At 40.0% G+C, this 15,445-nt stretch overlaps 1 protein-coding gene across 6 annotated transcripts in view; it reads right to left on the reverse strand.

Moving 5' to 3' along the window:
* ENOX1 (ecto-NOX disulfide-thiol exchanger 1) overlaps positions 1-15,445 on the reverse strand; it is a 359,770-nt gene that overhangs the window by 282,384 nt on the left and 61,941 nt on the right. For 2 of the 6 annotated variants that reach the window (XM_042460214.1, XM_042460209.1), the window contains exon 1: positions 369-500. The exons of 2 other annotated variants lie outside the window; for them this stretch is intronic. The gene's annotated coding sequence lies outside the window, so the exon portion shown is untranslated. Of the gene's footprint in view, positions 1-368; positions 508-15,445 lie in introns of those variants that run through there. 2 more of the 6 variants (XM_042460215.1, XM_042460211.1) reach the window with 2 other exon arrangements.

Raw genomic sequence — 15,445 nt, forward strand, 5'->3', positions numbered from 1 at the left:
GTATCAAACACACTGCAAATGAACAGTGTCTTGAGCAGTGTCTGACTATCTTGAGCAGAATATTCTCCTTTTAGTCTCCTTTTACCAGGGATGTAGCGGGGGGGGGGGGGTCTTTGGGGCCCGGCCCCCCCCTTCCATTAGAAAAATGAATGCCGCGCCCAAGCCCCATTATAATGGTGGTACTTATTCTGGACCCCCCCCCCCTTCCTAAAATCCTGGCTACATTCCTGCTTTTATTCTAAAGCAGAAGTGGTCAACTGTAATCCCAATTTGTTGGACTACAATTACCATAAGCATCAACAAGCATGATCAATGCTGAAGACTTGTACACATTGTGGTTTTTTTAAAAAAGCAAATAATTCTCTTACCATTCTTGCCTCTAGACACAGATAGTGAATGGCTTTGCAACTTGATACGTGAGTGTAAAGTGGAACATAAACATCTACTTTAATATCCAAAGTAGAAAATGCGAATAGAGAAGCACCTCCCTCCCCACATATGTTAGAGCCATCCGTTGTCATGTCCTATGTGGGCCCTGCTGAAATGAACAGGTCTCACACAGCTCCCACTGATTTATTTAGGGCTGGGTCCACTGGATTGTACCCCATCCCACTTTTTAAATATGAATGTATGCCTGAAAAATGTAGCTCAACACACATGCAAGGAAAGCAGGATTGAGCATTTAGAGTAGGTTTTAGGGAATAATTATAACAATAATGGTGATTTAAAAAAACCTTCATTCTAAAATCTATGCTAGTTTTGCACAATGAGCAGAAATAAACAGCAGTTAAGAACAGGTTTGTGTCACCAAGATGCATGATTCCAAATCCACCTGGGGCCAAGATCTGTTGAGTACAATGGTGCCATATTTGCAATTGCTTCTCAGAGGAGAGCTGCACTTTAAACGATGCTTAGCAACAGACATTGCACACTCTGCTGCTCCCATCAATCTGGGCACTTTGCACGTTGACTTTTCCTTTTAAGCACAAAGCAGAGAGCAAGCAAATGCATTGTCTCTATGCCAACAGAAGGCCCCACAGAAGGAAGGAGAAGAAAGAGAATGTGATCCTGCTTGGAATCCTGCTCTCAAATGAGAAATTCAGTATGTTGAACATGTAGAATTCTTTGCACTATTACTCTCAAGCCTGAAATTAGAAGGAGAGACTGATGACCTGCTCACCCAGACCCTCCTATTCAGCCAAATACTGTGTGGGCATACAACAGTTGTTAGCATTAAAACCTCTGTTGGTTTTTAACATCTCAGTTGCACAAAGTAAATGGCATGGGTCACAGTTCTCCACCCACCTCATACTTTCTGGGATTTATAAAGAAACATGTCAAAAATTACTCTGCTGAGTACATTTCTTTGTACAACTCTTGCTATTGTTGGGACTTCACAGGCCCAAGAGTTCATGTCACACTGCAGATTCAGATTCTGATGGTCATAGGCTTCTAAGCCTCAGGAAAAGGTTTTGACATCCCCTTGTATACTTTCCTGAGCTGAAAAGGTAGCTGTCCTGGAACCAACATCTGGCTCTCAAGATGATTTCCCCTTCAGCTTCTCCTATCCCTCATCCATGTGCAACAACAAGACTACAGAAATAACTATAGCAACTTAAATTACTCCAGCTTGTACCCAGGAAATGTGTAACCTCCAGAAGATGAGCCTCAGCCAGACTTTGAAAGGCCTCAGTCAATTGGTGGCCTCTGCTAAGAGAACAATTTTGTTTGGGGAGGGTGGGAATTTTGGGATATGGGGTTTTGTATGGATTTTTAACTGTAAGCTTCCTCAATTGTCACTGACAGAGAGGTGAGGTATAAACAAAATTTATTATTATTATTTTATTATTATTATTGGAATCATTGCCTCCTATAATGTGTTAGCTGTATGCAAGCCTTGTTGGATTTGCCTTGATTCTGCTTTACCTGATATGACTCTGCTTCACTGTATGTGACCACCTGGCATGACCCAGAACAACCTGAGTGCCTGTACATTTCCCAAGGCCAAGCCATGGACAACCAGGCCTTCAACATTTAAGTGGTTGGAGCAGTGCATTGGGTAGGTTTCAATGTTTTTTAATTGTTTAAAGTAATATTTTCAAATTGATTGTGTATTTGTATTTCAGCTGGTTTTAGTGATTTTTTTTAATGCATGGTGTGAGCCACTTTGGCTCCCACGTGGAAGACAAGTGGAACAAAACTAAACAAAACAAAACCCTCTAAATAGAAGGAAGGGTTGTAATGGCTAAATATAAGTGGACCAAAATTGTTCCCCCATTAATACAAATAATTCTTTTTTTGTAACTGTGCAGTTACAGATTTGTTATGATCTTTGCAAATGGTTAACGAATATTGATGTCATACATGCAAAGTAAAATCAGTTTTATATCAAGCTATATCAGAAAGACACAGAAGTTCTTGAAGAAAGGGTTTTGTTTTTGTTTTGCTAATATTGCTGCATCGGTCACCAGGAACAGACCGAGAGAAAAGTTTGGAGAAATGTTGCTTCCTCCTGTTATCTTATGTAGAAACCTGAAGGAAGGCAAGGGGAGAGTATTTAATATTGCTGACCCTAGTCTCTATCAAGGGCATACATTACTATAGCAGAAAAATCTAATCATTTCTGTTAGAGGATGTGTAGATGGACCCCGTACAACAATAAAATGGGGTGGTCAAAACTGATCAATCTATGTATTAAGTTAAAGTCCTCCCTGAAGTGCAAACCCTACTGGAAAGTTACCAGTTATGACCCAGAGGTTTGTTTCTCTTCTAGTCTGGAGGCAGAGCTGGCAGCTTAAAGTGCTAGGGCCTTTTTTTTTTTAATGATCTGGAAATAAGACAGTTAAAACCACCAAAATCCTAGCTCCCTTCCCTGAAAGCTTACCTGTAATCCTCAGAGAAGCAGAGAGGGGACATCAGTTTTCAAGTGACCAACATTATATTGCATTGAGCTATTCTTCTTATAGTGCAAAATATTTAGTGGAGTTGGCTTGGCTTTGCATGGTTAAATAAGACTTTGGCTTTACAAAGATGAAAACTGCTATCACTGGTCTGTTGACAGTGATGTAAATGAATTTCTAGTTTGTTAAATTCAATCCTCACCAGTCTCTTTCTCAAGAAATACTATTGTCAACATGGAACTAATTAAGACCCTACAAATGCACTGAAGATCTGATTCAGCAACTTGAACTGGGCACTGCTACCCAAAAAAAAAACAGTGGGGTTGACTAGGGGCCCCCTCCAGCGGTCAGCAATACTTCAAATGGGGAATGAGCTTTGTGAGGGGCTTCAGTAGTACCCTTAACAGAGAGCACCAAAATATATCAGTACAACTGGGAGGACTCCAGATTCTTGGTAAATTGGAATCTTTATTAGAAGATGTGCAAATTACAGTGGATCCGTGTTATACGCTGGGTTTTTGTTCCAAGATCCCCCGTGTATAACAAAATCCGTGTATGCTCAAGTCCCATTAAGTATAATGACATAGCAAAATGGTGTCCCTAATAAAAAATGGAACATCAAGGTAAATTTATACTTTTTTGGAACATTTTCAAACCGTGTATGCTTAACTCCGTGTATAAAAAATCCGTGTATAAGAAGGGCCGACTGTACACACAAGGATACCAACACACACACACACACACACAGAGAGAGCGCATACATCCTAGGCATAAAATACTGTTTGATAACACTGAAATCCTGGATCATGCCAGCAACTATCAGGTCAGAATGCACAGGGAAGCCATTGAAATCCATAAACATCTGGATAATTTCAACCAGAAAGAAGAAACTCTTAAAGTGAACAAAGGCCCGGTACAGATGGGCCTCGTGGCACGTCTTGAAGATGCACTAGGGTTGCCTCGAGGCGTTGCTTACAGATGCCCTGCAACCCTAGCACATCTTCTGTACATTAAAATGGTGGCGCCCTGTACAGATGAGTGCCACCATTTTGATGCAACGGACATCTAGCATCCGCATGTCACAGTGCCATAATGACATTACAAGTGTGCCATTGGTGCACTTGCGGCATCGTTATGGCGCCGCACAAAGAACCCGCTTTTTGCGGATTCTTTTTGCTCCGCAAGGAAGCCGTGTGGTTTGTCAGCTGCAGCTTCCTCGCGGAGCCAACTAGGGCGCTGGCAGACCGCCCTTTTTGGGCGGTCTATATCAGGCCAAAATTTGGCTACCAGTCCTGAAGAATAGCAAAATGAGGACTCAGCAAATGCAAATGGGAAATCACCCAAGGTCAGGGGCTTTCCCAGCAGACAATGATCACCAATTAGCAGACACTAATCCTCCTTTGCATATCCTCCCACTCTGAGGCCCTACCATCAACAACAGAACAATACACAGATTAACATGGAAATCATCCTTGCAAACCCATATATATATCCAGCTCTCTTCTATGCCAACATTCTCTGAAGATGCCAGCCACAGATGCTGGCAAAATATCAGGAAGAAAGTCTTCTAGAACATGGCCACATAGCCCAAAAAACCCCACAAAAATCTATGGACACTGGCCATGAAAGCCTTTGACTTCACAGAGCATACAGAGCTAACCGAAATGGAAAAGTGAAAGGGAATAGCAGAGTTTTTAGGTGTTGCAATGAAGTTATATTTACTTGTCCAAAGAGAAGACTGTGGAAATCTAGGGTGACTCAGAAAGCTGAGGTTGTCACAGAACATACACAGAGTGCAGGCATGTACATGGGTTGCACTGTGTGCACTGTAACTAAGTTTTGGAGACATATTTGTACCTTAAAATTAGCCAAAGGCTAAGGTAATTTCATGAGAAACAAAGATTTAATAGCTCTTCAGAAGGACCATCCCCAAAAAGAGTTTCCAAAGTGCTGGATTGCTTTGATATACAGTACTAATTTAATTGATGGTGGCATCATTGATGCACAAAGCACTGACAGGATCTGGGGCATCCCAAAATGTGTGGACAGGAAAGGCCTTGGGAACACAGTAGGGAATAAAGGGGATTGCAGTCTTGTTTGATCTGTTAATGAGAACCAATCCTTCGTTTTTTGTTTTAGCAAGAAATGCAGACCGTGGAGTGGGGGGATGAAGCACTTAGATTTGATAGCTTTGTTTACTTGGATGTCCACGTGTCTAGGAGAGTGATACCTTTTTTCTCTGGGAATCTGACATTTTTATTGTTCCTGAAAGGTCATCAATCTCTCAAAAACATGCTATCTCCAAATATGAGATATCAAAATATGAGGACCACAAAATGCAGCACAAACTATGCTGGGGTGCACAACAGCACAGAAACAAACTAGTAATGCTATTGTTTAAAAATAGATGTTCTAGGAACACACCTAGTAAAATGACAAGCACTACCGTTTGGGGACCATGGACATTTTCAGAGTTGGTTTCAAAACAATCTCTCACAGAGAACACTACAGTTATGTAATGTGGATGACAGCAGAGTGAAAATGAGAGTCCTGTAGTCAGTTCCTCATCAGTGTCCAGCACTTCATCTTTGAGCTTACTCTACTCAAATCGGAGCATGGCCACAGATTAGTGACCAAAAGAAAATAAATTGAGGAGGTGTGAGGAGGAAGGTGTAATTTAAAAATAATACCAGCTAATGAAGCAGAAGTTTAAAGGAATTTACTTCATTCTCAGAAAGTGGAGGCAGAACCTATCCAGCACATTAACCAGGCAGTATTCTTGACAGGGAAACACAAGGGAAGACTACAATTAGGAAAACAAGAAGCTGAATTGAGTGCCTATCTTCTGAATGGGTAACTATAGTGTTCCTGGTTCAGACTTTTATTCCGAACCTTCCATCTAATTTTAATCAATGTACTTTCCATCTAGAATACAGTATAAAGCAAGGTGAAGGGAGAAACAGTCACTGGATGGGTAAACTTTTGCAAAAGCAAGTTGGCTGTTCAAAAATAATTGAGGAATTCAGATCTGGGTAACTACCAAAGCAAAAATCCCAGTTTGAAGCAAAGAGATTACGAGACAACATCTGTCTTTGGGTATGCTTCTGATAGGATTATGACTTTACACTTGTGGCTCCTAAAAGCATGAATATATAATTCAGCATACTGATACCTGAACCATAGCTCAAAAATCAGGATGGTGAAGATATATCTTCCTCACAACTCTATCAGTAATAAACTGATACCCTTACCATTGTACCAAGGAATGCTTGTGAGTAATAGAGAAAATGAAAAAGAACAGGGCAAGTATGACACACCTGTCCTTGTCACATCAAACACAGTTGTACAAATCCATGCTGTGGATGCACCCAGCAATTCATTTCATCAGGTATATTTCTGTGAGTACCAGTAAAAGAACTACTGTCTCCCATTTCGCAGGCTCCAAAAATGTAATATTTTCTTTCATCATAAATCACAGTGTATGACACTCTGAGTTGTGCATGCATCATTTCAGTCTCATCAATCAAAGCCAAAATAATATATGAATAAAAATATATAATCAATAGAACTGAGATTTCCACATGTAGCATTTTTGCACAATTTTGTTCCACTTTCTCACTTTTTAAGTGAGCAGAGGAAGCCTTTTCTTTTTCTTTGCAGAAGTGCACGTCACAGAATAAGAAATGACTCCAAATACAGTACATATTCTACCCTTTTCATCTGGCAATGGCATTCATACACATAGCCAGCATTTTCTTGAAAACATCAAAGGGGATCATTTATTCCTCCTTCTGTCTATTACAGCAATAGCAACAGCATGTACATTTTGATACTACTTATCACAGTGAATTAGGACTCCCTAAGTGGTTTACAGTGTGTTCTAACCCAATTGTCCCCAACAAGCTGGGTACTGATTTTACCAACCTACGAAAGAATGGAAGGCTGAGTGGACCTTGGAGCCCTGCCTGGGACCGAACTCACAAACCTGTGGCTGTAGTACTGGCATTTAACCACTGCACTGCCAGGGCTCAATAACCACCCAAAGCAGTTACACAGCACTGTAAGCCACTTGAGAAACTACAGGGATCATGTAACTCCCTTTAAACCGTTCCACTGACTACCAGTTAATTTCTGGGCACAATTCAAAGTGCTGGTCATTACCTATAAAGCCCTGTATGGCTCAGATCCAGACCATCCGAAGGACCAGGTCTCCCTACATGAACCCATCAGTTTTGAGATCCACAGGGGAAACTTCTCTCAGCAACATATACATGAAATAAATGAATGAATGACTAAAACAACTATCTAGAAACAACAGCTCCTCAGTGTAGATAGAAAGCAAATTCTGATTTTGAAGTGCTGTTCTATTTTGACATGAAATCTCTTTTCTTGTTCAAATATGCATTTTTGGCAGGGGATAATTTTTCAAATGTGCATGTAAATTATTATTTTTTAAAGTGAAAGTATTTTTTGTCAAAGTGCCGCACATCAAGGACTTCTCAGAGGAAAATAAGGGGAAAGCAAAAAGTGTCTTATTTAAAAGTCTTGAAGTCTAAGACTTGAGTGCATATATATATATATATGTGTGTGTGTGTGTGTGTGTGTGTGTGTGTGTGTGTGTGTGTGTGTGCGCACGCAGTAGCCTTGAACTAAAAATAAAGGATATTTTAAAGAAGCAAATGCATACTGTTAAAAAGGAGGGATTTTTTTTTAATAACACTCAACTGGAGATAGCTACACTGACCCAGAACTACTCCTGGCAAAATGCTGCAATCGATGGCAACTATTCCCTGGCCTACTAGGAATAAACGTTTAAAGGCATCTTATCTGACCCAGGTCTTCCTTGGTGAGGGGGGGGGGGGGGCAGTTTCTTCTTCACTACCTTGGTGAAGGTATATAAAATTGCTTGGTGAAGGAGGAAATGCAGGTTGATGGCCACCAGAGGAGACAGTTCAGGTTCCTATTATTCTTCCAAACTGCTTCCTCACAAGCAGTAAAGCCAGTTTGGGTCAGAGAATATGGTACTTTATTAGACTTTTTAAAAACTGTATTTCAGCAATAATCAAAAGACAGACAATGAATTGAAGGCCCTTTGAGGCAGCATTCTACATCTCAGTTCTCGTTATCACTCAGTTTTATAGAATCTACAGTTAATACATAAGCATTCTTAAACACGCTCCCTACTTAAATTTAATATAAAAAGGATTTGCAGTTTTGTTCACATCAAAGGAGTTATTCTGACAAAAGCCTAAAAACTGAATTTGTGAATCAGAAAAGCTCCCTATATTCTCCCCCCACCCCATTTCTAATGCAAAGTAGCATGATAGAGCAGATGATGCCACAATCCTCAAACCTTTCCCTTCAAAAAGAAAGTCAAAGGAAACTATTCCAGAGTAAGAATTTGAGGATTGCTTCCTAAAGCTATTAAACTTATTCTATAATGCAAAAGAATTTAGATTAGCATGCAAACAAGAAAACGTACAAGCAACCAAAGAAAACTTGACACAACTATATTTGTACCAACTCATTCTAATGCCCTTCTGGGAAAAATGTAAGTAATAGAAATGCATCAAGTATAATCTTTCTTATCTTAAAGTTTTGCAGTTCTTAAAGCAAGTTTAACTATGCTGACTTCCGGTTGTGACGATGACATTAACTGTGACCTAGTAAGAAGTGAACATTTTATTTCCTTTGTGCCATATTTTTGTCCAGAATTCATCCAAAATTAGTCTTACAAGGCAGGAGTTTAACAATATGATCACCTGAAGAGATGTAAACAGCGTTCCTGAGTTTAAGTCATCTGACATACACAGCTGCTATTTTTTTACAGATAAAAATATGTTGGACAAAAACTGTTCTGACATATCTATTGCATTTTGCCTTGGGGGTCCAGCCAATGTCATGTATTGAAACAAAAAATACTGCATGATATTTTATGGTCAAAACATGATGTTGTGATTCAGAGAATCTAGTGACAGTTTGGATGAAGAACAAACCCTCCTAGTGCCCAGAGAGAAAGTGGCTGACAACTGTAACCTGAAATCTCTCCTCCTGCATAAATAACCGGTTGTAGACCAGGGCAGCTAAGTCAATAGTGGCATTCGGGATTCTTTCATCATCTGAAGTGCCAGTGCTCTTCCTACCAGAAAATAGCAGCAGCTACTCCCAGGGTGTCACAGCTGCTGGTGGGGCGGATGGAGTGCAAAAGGCTAAAGAATAATCTCCTGCACACTGTCCAAAAAGAAATTGTGCATGCCACACAGGATGCACTGGATGGGCCACACCCACCCTGAAGATTTAGATTTGCAGCTTGAGCATGCTCCTGAGTTTAGCCTTGAATTCCCAGTGGTGTTTAAGAGCACTTTGCTAGCTGTGCTCATTCCTGGAGGTTTCTGATCTAGCTGTAGTGCAAATGCCTTGATTATATCCTATTTGGTTTCTATAATATGATCTATGTGGGGCTGTCATGAAGAATCTTTGGAAACTGCAGCTAGACCAAAACGTTGAATCTGGAACCTTGACCAGGACTAGTTTCAGGGAATCTATAACTCTCTTGTTTCAACAGCACCCAAACCCACCTGTTTTCAGGAACAATTCAATGTGCTTGGTGTGGCCCATGAAGTCCTATACAACTTGAGTTCAAGCAGTGTGAAAGACCATACCACCACGTATAAATCTGATTGGCATGGCAGGAGACGCCCTTCTCTTTACTCCCACCACCTTCAGAGATATGTTTGGTGCAGGCACTAGAGAGCCTTTCCAGTCACCACTCTCAGATTATGGAACTCCTTTCCAAAGGGGGTTAGACAAACCCTGTCTCTCTCTTGTCCTTCTGTCCGCAAACACATGAAGCACTGGAGGGAGCATCCAGTCTCAGGGCACTATCACTTCAAAGCAACAACGAATCTGAACAGATGTTTTAACTTCACAGGGCACTTGAGGTCTGACAAAAAGAAAACAAGAGCTATGCACAGAGTCACTGCTATAAACTGGTTGCCTTTCAGGACACGTGGAGTATGTTGACTACTTCAAAAGTGGCACACAACAGGGATCAATTCAACAAATGATGAACAGCTGGTTGAATTTAGAAGTAAATATCTATTCTGCCAATATACAGGGTAATCCTGGAAAATATCACCAAAAGGGGTTAGTGGTGTTAATACTTCCCTCTGAAGGGAGAAATTCACTTGGTACATCCAGGGAAGGCCAGATTGGTTACAGTGTTGTGACAATATCAGCTGAACCATTATTTCCACACTTGACAAAAATGTGGTGGAACTGTGTCATCTTAAAACTGGCAGATAGTCTGCTAAATATAGACATAATGTATGCTAGCACCATTCAGTGGAGTAAACCACACACATCCCTGGTTACTTCTGCAAATGAGAAAACCACCAAAGGGCACATGTGCTGTTTGGTTCCAAGCACCACTGCAGTATCAAATCAAAGATTTCACTCTTCAAATACCTCAAGGGATGCCTGAAGAGGACGATACTGGCTTGTCCTCTGGTGTCCCAGAGGGTAGGACTAAGTCTAAAGGTTTTAAGTTACAGGAAGGTAGATTTCAATTGAACATAAGAAGGAATATCTTCACAGTAAAAGTGGTTCAGAAATGGAATATATTGCTTAGAGAGGTCAAGAGGACTCTTTCTCTGGACATCTTCAAAAAGAGGCTGAATAGCTACTTGCTGGGGATGCTCTAGCTGGACTTCCTGCATTAAGCAGGGGTTTGGACTTGATGGCCTTTGGATCCCCTTCCCACCCTATGATTCTATTATTATTGTCCATCTGGATGATGGTTAAAAGGTTGCACTACAACCTCTTAATGTGTGAAACAATGAATGAAGCTGTCATAGTGCCTTCTTCCTTACTGCCATGAGTGAAGATTACGTTTCTTCATTTGTACATTTTTAAGCTCACATGAATTTGATAGGAAAGCAATTCTGGCTTCCTATCTGGCAACCCACATTTGCTACAACCAGCAAATGTGGGTTGCCAGATAGGAAGCCAGAATTGCTTTCCATCAAATGGGTGAGGTGAACCACCATACCATGAAAAATCTTCTGTGCAGCCTCAGTGTTTTCCAGTGGGTTTCCATTTCAAACACTGCCATGAACATGTGGATGCTTATGGACATAGCTGATAGGGCATCAGAAAGAGGTGGGAACAGCAGTTACTCTATTCTTTCTGCATGTGATATGTAGGCATGCAGGGAGCTGACTTGTAACCAATTCAACCCTCAGAGCACAGGGCATATTTCTTATTGTGTGCCTTCAGGTCATTTCCAACTTAAAGTGATCCTAAGGTTGCAATTGCCTTCTCCTGAGGCCAAAATAGTTGACTTGCCCAAGGTTACTCAGTGGGTTTCATGTCCATGATGTGAACCAAACCCTTATCTCCAGTGTTTTAGTCCAGCACACAAACCACTATGCCAGAGCACAGTCACTATCACCACCACCACAAAAGCAGAACACCAGCAACCACAACTTGCCTCAGCAACAGCTAAGAGTCTACAAGCCTAACTCAACATCAAGCCTATAACAATAGTTGATGTTTGAGGTTGGGGTGATATTGGACACTCAAATATCATTCCAGTTCACAGGCCCCAAAAATTAAGTATGCAAAATCAGTTGTTAGTATGAAATATTTTTTTAAAGCTGCTGCCATGCTAAAATCCAAAGTGGCAAGTACTCCAGGGGCTACATATAATGGTTGGGAGACAGGTGGCAGATTATGTGCTGCCATGTGCCTGTCATAATGACCAGCAATGCCATAGTACACACAGTTTTAAATTAGCTAAAAAATAATGAGGGACAAAAGATATCAAGATATTAGAGATCTAAATAGAAATAAAATTAAAATGTAGTAACATCTGCGACTATTCTCTAGGTAACTACTACCCATAAATTCCCCCATACATCATACAGATTGATATTCCTTAATGAATGAGGTAAGTACTTGCACATCTCAGTAATTTCAGCAAGATAACTTTATATTACTTATATTTTTGCAATCAGTAGGTGATTTACTTATATGCAAATAAGGTAAACACATACAAATCAAAGTACAAATTTTATTGAACAGCTTGTAGTGACAGTGGAATAGTCATTTGATTTGCATACAAAAAATAGACATTAGTGTAAAATATATGTCTGAAGGGGAACATAAATAAAAATCATCTTTTAAATAAAAAGCAGAGATAATCTTAAATAGTGTTTCATCATTTGGACTGAAATCTGTCATTTGCAGTCAGACCTCCATATTCATAAATTCTGCATCCATGTATTCAGCCATTCACAGCTTGAAAATACAATTGGCCCTCCACATTTGAGAGTCTGACTTTTGCAGATTTTACTATCTGAGGTCTGGATTAACATGTTCTCTCTAGGAATATTTAGATTCTCCAGTGCAACTCTGCCAAAGGTTGACTATAGAGCTGTGCGGGAGAACCTAGAGTTTCTTAGTGAAAATACCCTGTTCAGGGAAGCATTCCCAGGCATGGTGTGAATATTTATCTGATATTTGATTAGATAGTGGATGTTGATATTTTAATTGTTGGCTGTTTTTTAACTAAATCTATTTTATATTACAGTGGAACCTTGTTATACACTGGGGTTTGGTTCCAAGATTCCCCATGGATAACAAAATCTGTGGATGCTCAAGTCCCATTAAATATAATGACATAGAAAAATGGTGTCCCTTATAAAAAATGGAAAATCAAGGTTTAATATTTGAAATTTACTTTTTTGAACATTTTCAAACCGTGTATGTTTGAATCCATGTATAAAAAAATCTATGTATAAGAAGGGATGACTGTACTACCTACTGTTTATATGTATTTTGTAGATTGCATGCCATTGGCAGGTTTTAAATTTTTATTAATTGATTTGTGAAGTCGAAGGCTTTCATGGCCGGCATCCATAGTTTTTTGTGGGTTTTTTGGGCTATGTGACCATGTTCTATTGATTGCTTATCTGTATGTACAGTGCTGTGTACATGTACAGCACTAGAGAAATAAACTATAATAACAACAGCAGCAGCAACAGCAACAGCAACAATTTCTTTAGGCATTTTGAGGTCTTCGAGCATGATTCAATGATCAACCTTTGGCAGACGTTGATCACAGAGTTGCACTGGAGGACCTGGAAATTCCTAGAGAGGTGCTCTCTCAGGTAAAAAAATATCATTATTTTTATTTCTGGCTTTTCCACATTCACAGTGGTCCTTCACTTCTAACCTCAGAGAATATTGAAGGATCACTGTATTACAAATTGTAATCCCCCTCTAAATAAATAAATAAATGTTGATCTTGCCATTTTATATAAAGAACACCATTTTACTACATCATTGTATTTAACGGGATTTGAGCATCCACAGGTTTTGGTATCCCAGCAGTATCTGCTGAACTTGATTTCCTTTCCCATTGCCATTCCCTTCTCCTTTTGTATCATGTCTTTTTAGCTAAGAAACAATCAGATGCTGCAGCTGAACAGGATCCCATTCAAGTTTTAAAAACTGTGAAATGGAAAAGCAAAAGGGATATAGGACGTTTTGGTGTCTGAGCGCTTCCCAGGTTATCCATGAGTGAAGAACGATGGAAATACATCTGCGGAAAAAATCAGGGAATAAAAGTCACAGAACCACCAAACTTCCTTGAGTCTATCCAGTTTTGTTTGTCTTAGTCCATGGTTGTGAGTGGTACTTTTAAATCTACACCTAAAAATGGAAGTAAAAAAATAACGGATACAGTTTTCTTAAATAATCCTGTTAAAAAAAAACCCACAGTAAATAACTTTCTCTTTGCATGGTGAATTTTTAATTTGTGATGTGCCCCATTTAGCACTGTCATTAAACATGCTTCGTGGCTTTTAATTGGTTTCCTTATCAAGGCCAGAAAGCAGGGGGACAGTGTAGGAACTGTTGAACTAATCTGTGTGGGCTAATTTGTTTGCCTAATATCAATTCTAGAAAAATACCATAGGCTCCAGGCATAAGAGTCGAGAAAGCGATGAGTGTGGCAGAAAATTTGTTCAAGGGACACAACAGAAAGCTCAGCACAGGGACAAGAGTAATGGTCGGGGGAGAGGAACAGCCAGAATTAATTGAACTGAAAAATACTGCAAATATATTCACTACATACAAACTAATTTGTAGAAACTCTTGTCAGTTCTTTGCTTTGGATTTTTATACTCTAAGGTAGCTAATTTCTTTTTAAGTGAATTCATTCCATTATACTCAGAAAAGAAGTGGTCAGATGAACTTCTTTTTTGAGAACAAGGAAATATGTTTTCATGTGAATATGTTGTGGGGCTGTCACAACCTTTCCTAAATATTCCTGACATTTCCAAATGTTACCTCTCAAAGAAAAATGGGTAGAAAGAACATGTGAGGCAGAACCAGTTCCTGCTAATCAATCTGAAATCCAAACAGGCTTTTGACTGGAGCTCTTGCAGACACAAGAGGTCTTACTCCTTCAGCACAACTGACAAAAATGAAAGGCCAGGCCCAGCATCAGCTCTTGAAAACAGTGCTCCCTCCAAAACAGTACCCTCTCACTGTATGATTATGATACAACCATAAAACAAAATCAGTTAGATGAACAGAATCATGTATCATTTCTCTCAGATCTGAATTTGGGCTGGTGGGTGGCCTAAGTAGAATGATTCTGCACTGTCACACATACACATATGTGCATGCACACACTCACACACAAATGATCAGTATTGCCCAACTGAGTTGGAAATGTCTTGACGAACAAAGAAAAAATTCCCACACACCTGAGTGCTAAAGATCAACAGTATACATAAGTTCCATCAGTCCACAATTTCCAATGCATCCCAAAGAACATCACAGAACCTGGGTTTCATCCTGCCACCCTCTCCTGGAAGCATACCTGCATTAGCCTGTTACTGTGAAATCTGTATGCTCTCTCACATCCTCAGCCAGCCCCTCTACCTGTACCATGTTCAAACTGTATGCTTTCCAGATTACATTTTTAATGTCTTAGCCTGATGAAGAAGCCACTAAAGCTGCAGTCAATCAGAAGGTGGCTAGGACTGGGAAGATCAGCTATGAAAGAACTGGACAAGATCCCAAAATGTGAAGATATAACTTAAACACTAATGTGAAGATCATCCAAGCCATTGTATTCCCCATCACCATGTATGAATGCAAACGCTAGACAGTGAAGAAAGCCAACAGAAAGAAAATCAACTCTTTTGAGATGTGGGGCTTGAGAAGAGTGCTGAGAATACCATGAACGGCCAAGAAGTCAAACAAATGGATTCTAAAATAGATCAAGCTCAAACTCTCTCTAGAAGCCAGGATGACTAAATTGAGGCTGTCGTACTTGCTCACATCACGAGAAGGCATGAATCATTAGAAAAAATAATACTAGGAAAGGTATAGGGCAGCAAAGAGGGAAAGCATATGCCAGATGGTTGAACTCAGAGGCCATGAGCCTGAACCTGCAGGACATGGGCAATGCAATGGAGGAGAGGGGGTCTTGGAGAAGTTTCGTTCATGGAGTCACCAAAAGTCAAGGC

Source organism: Sceloporus undulatus, chromosome 3, assembly GCF_019175285.1.
Source record: "Sceloporus undulatus isolate JIND9_A2432 ecotype Alabama chromosome 3, SceUnd_v1.1, whole genome shotgun sequence".
NCBI classification, from domain to species: Eukaryota; Metazoa; Chordata; class Lepidosauria; order Squamata; family Phrynosomatidae; genus Sceloporus; species Sceloporus undulatus.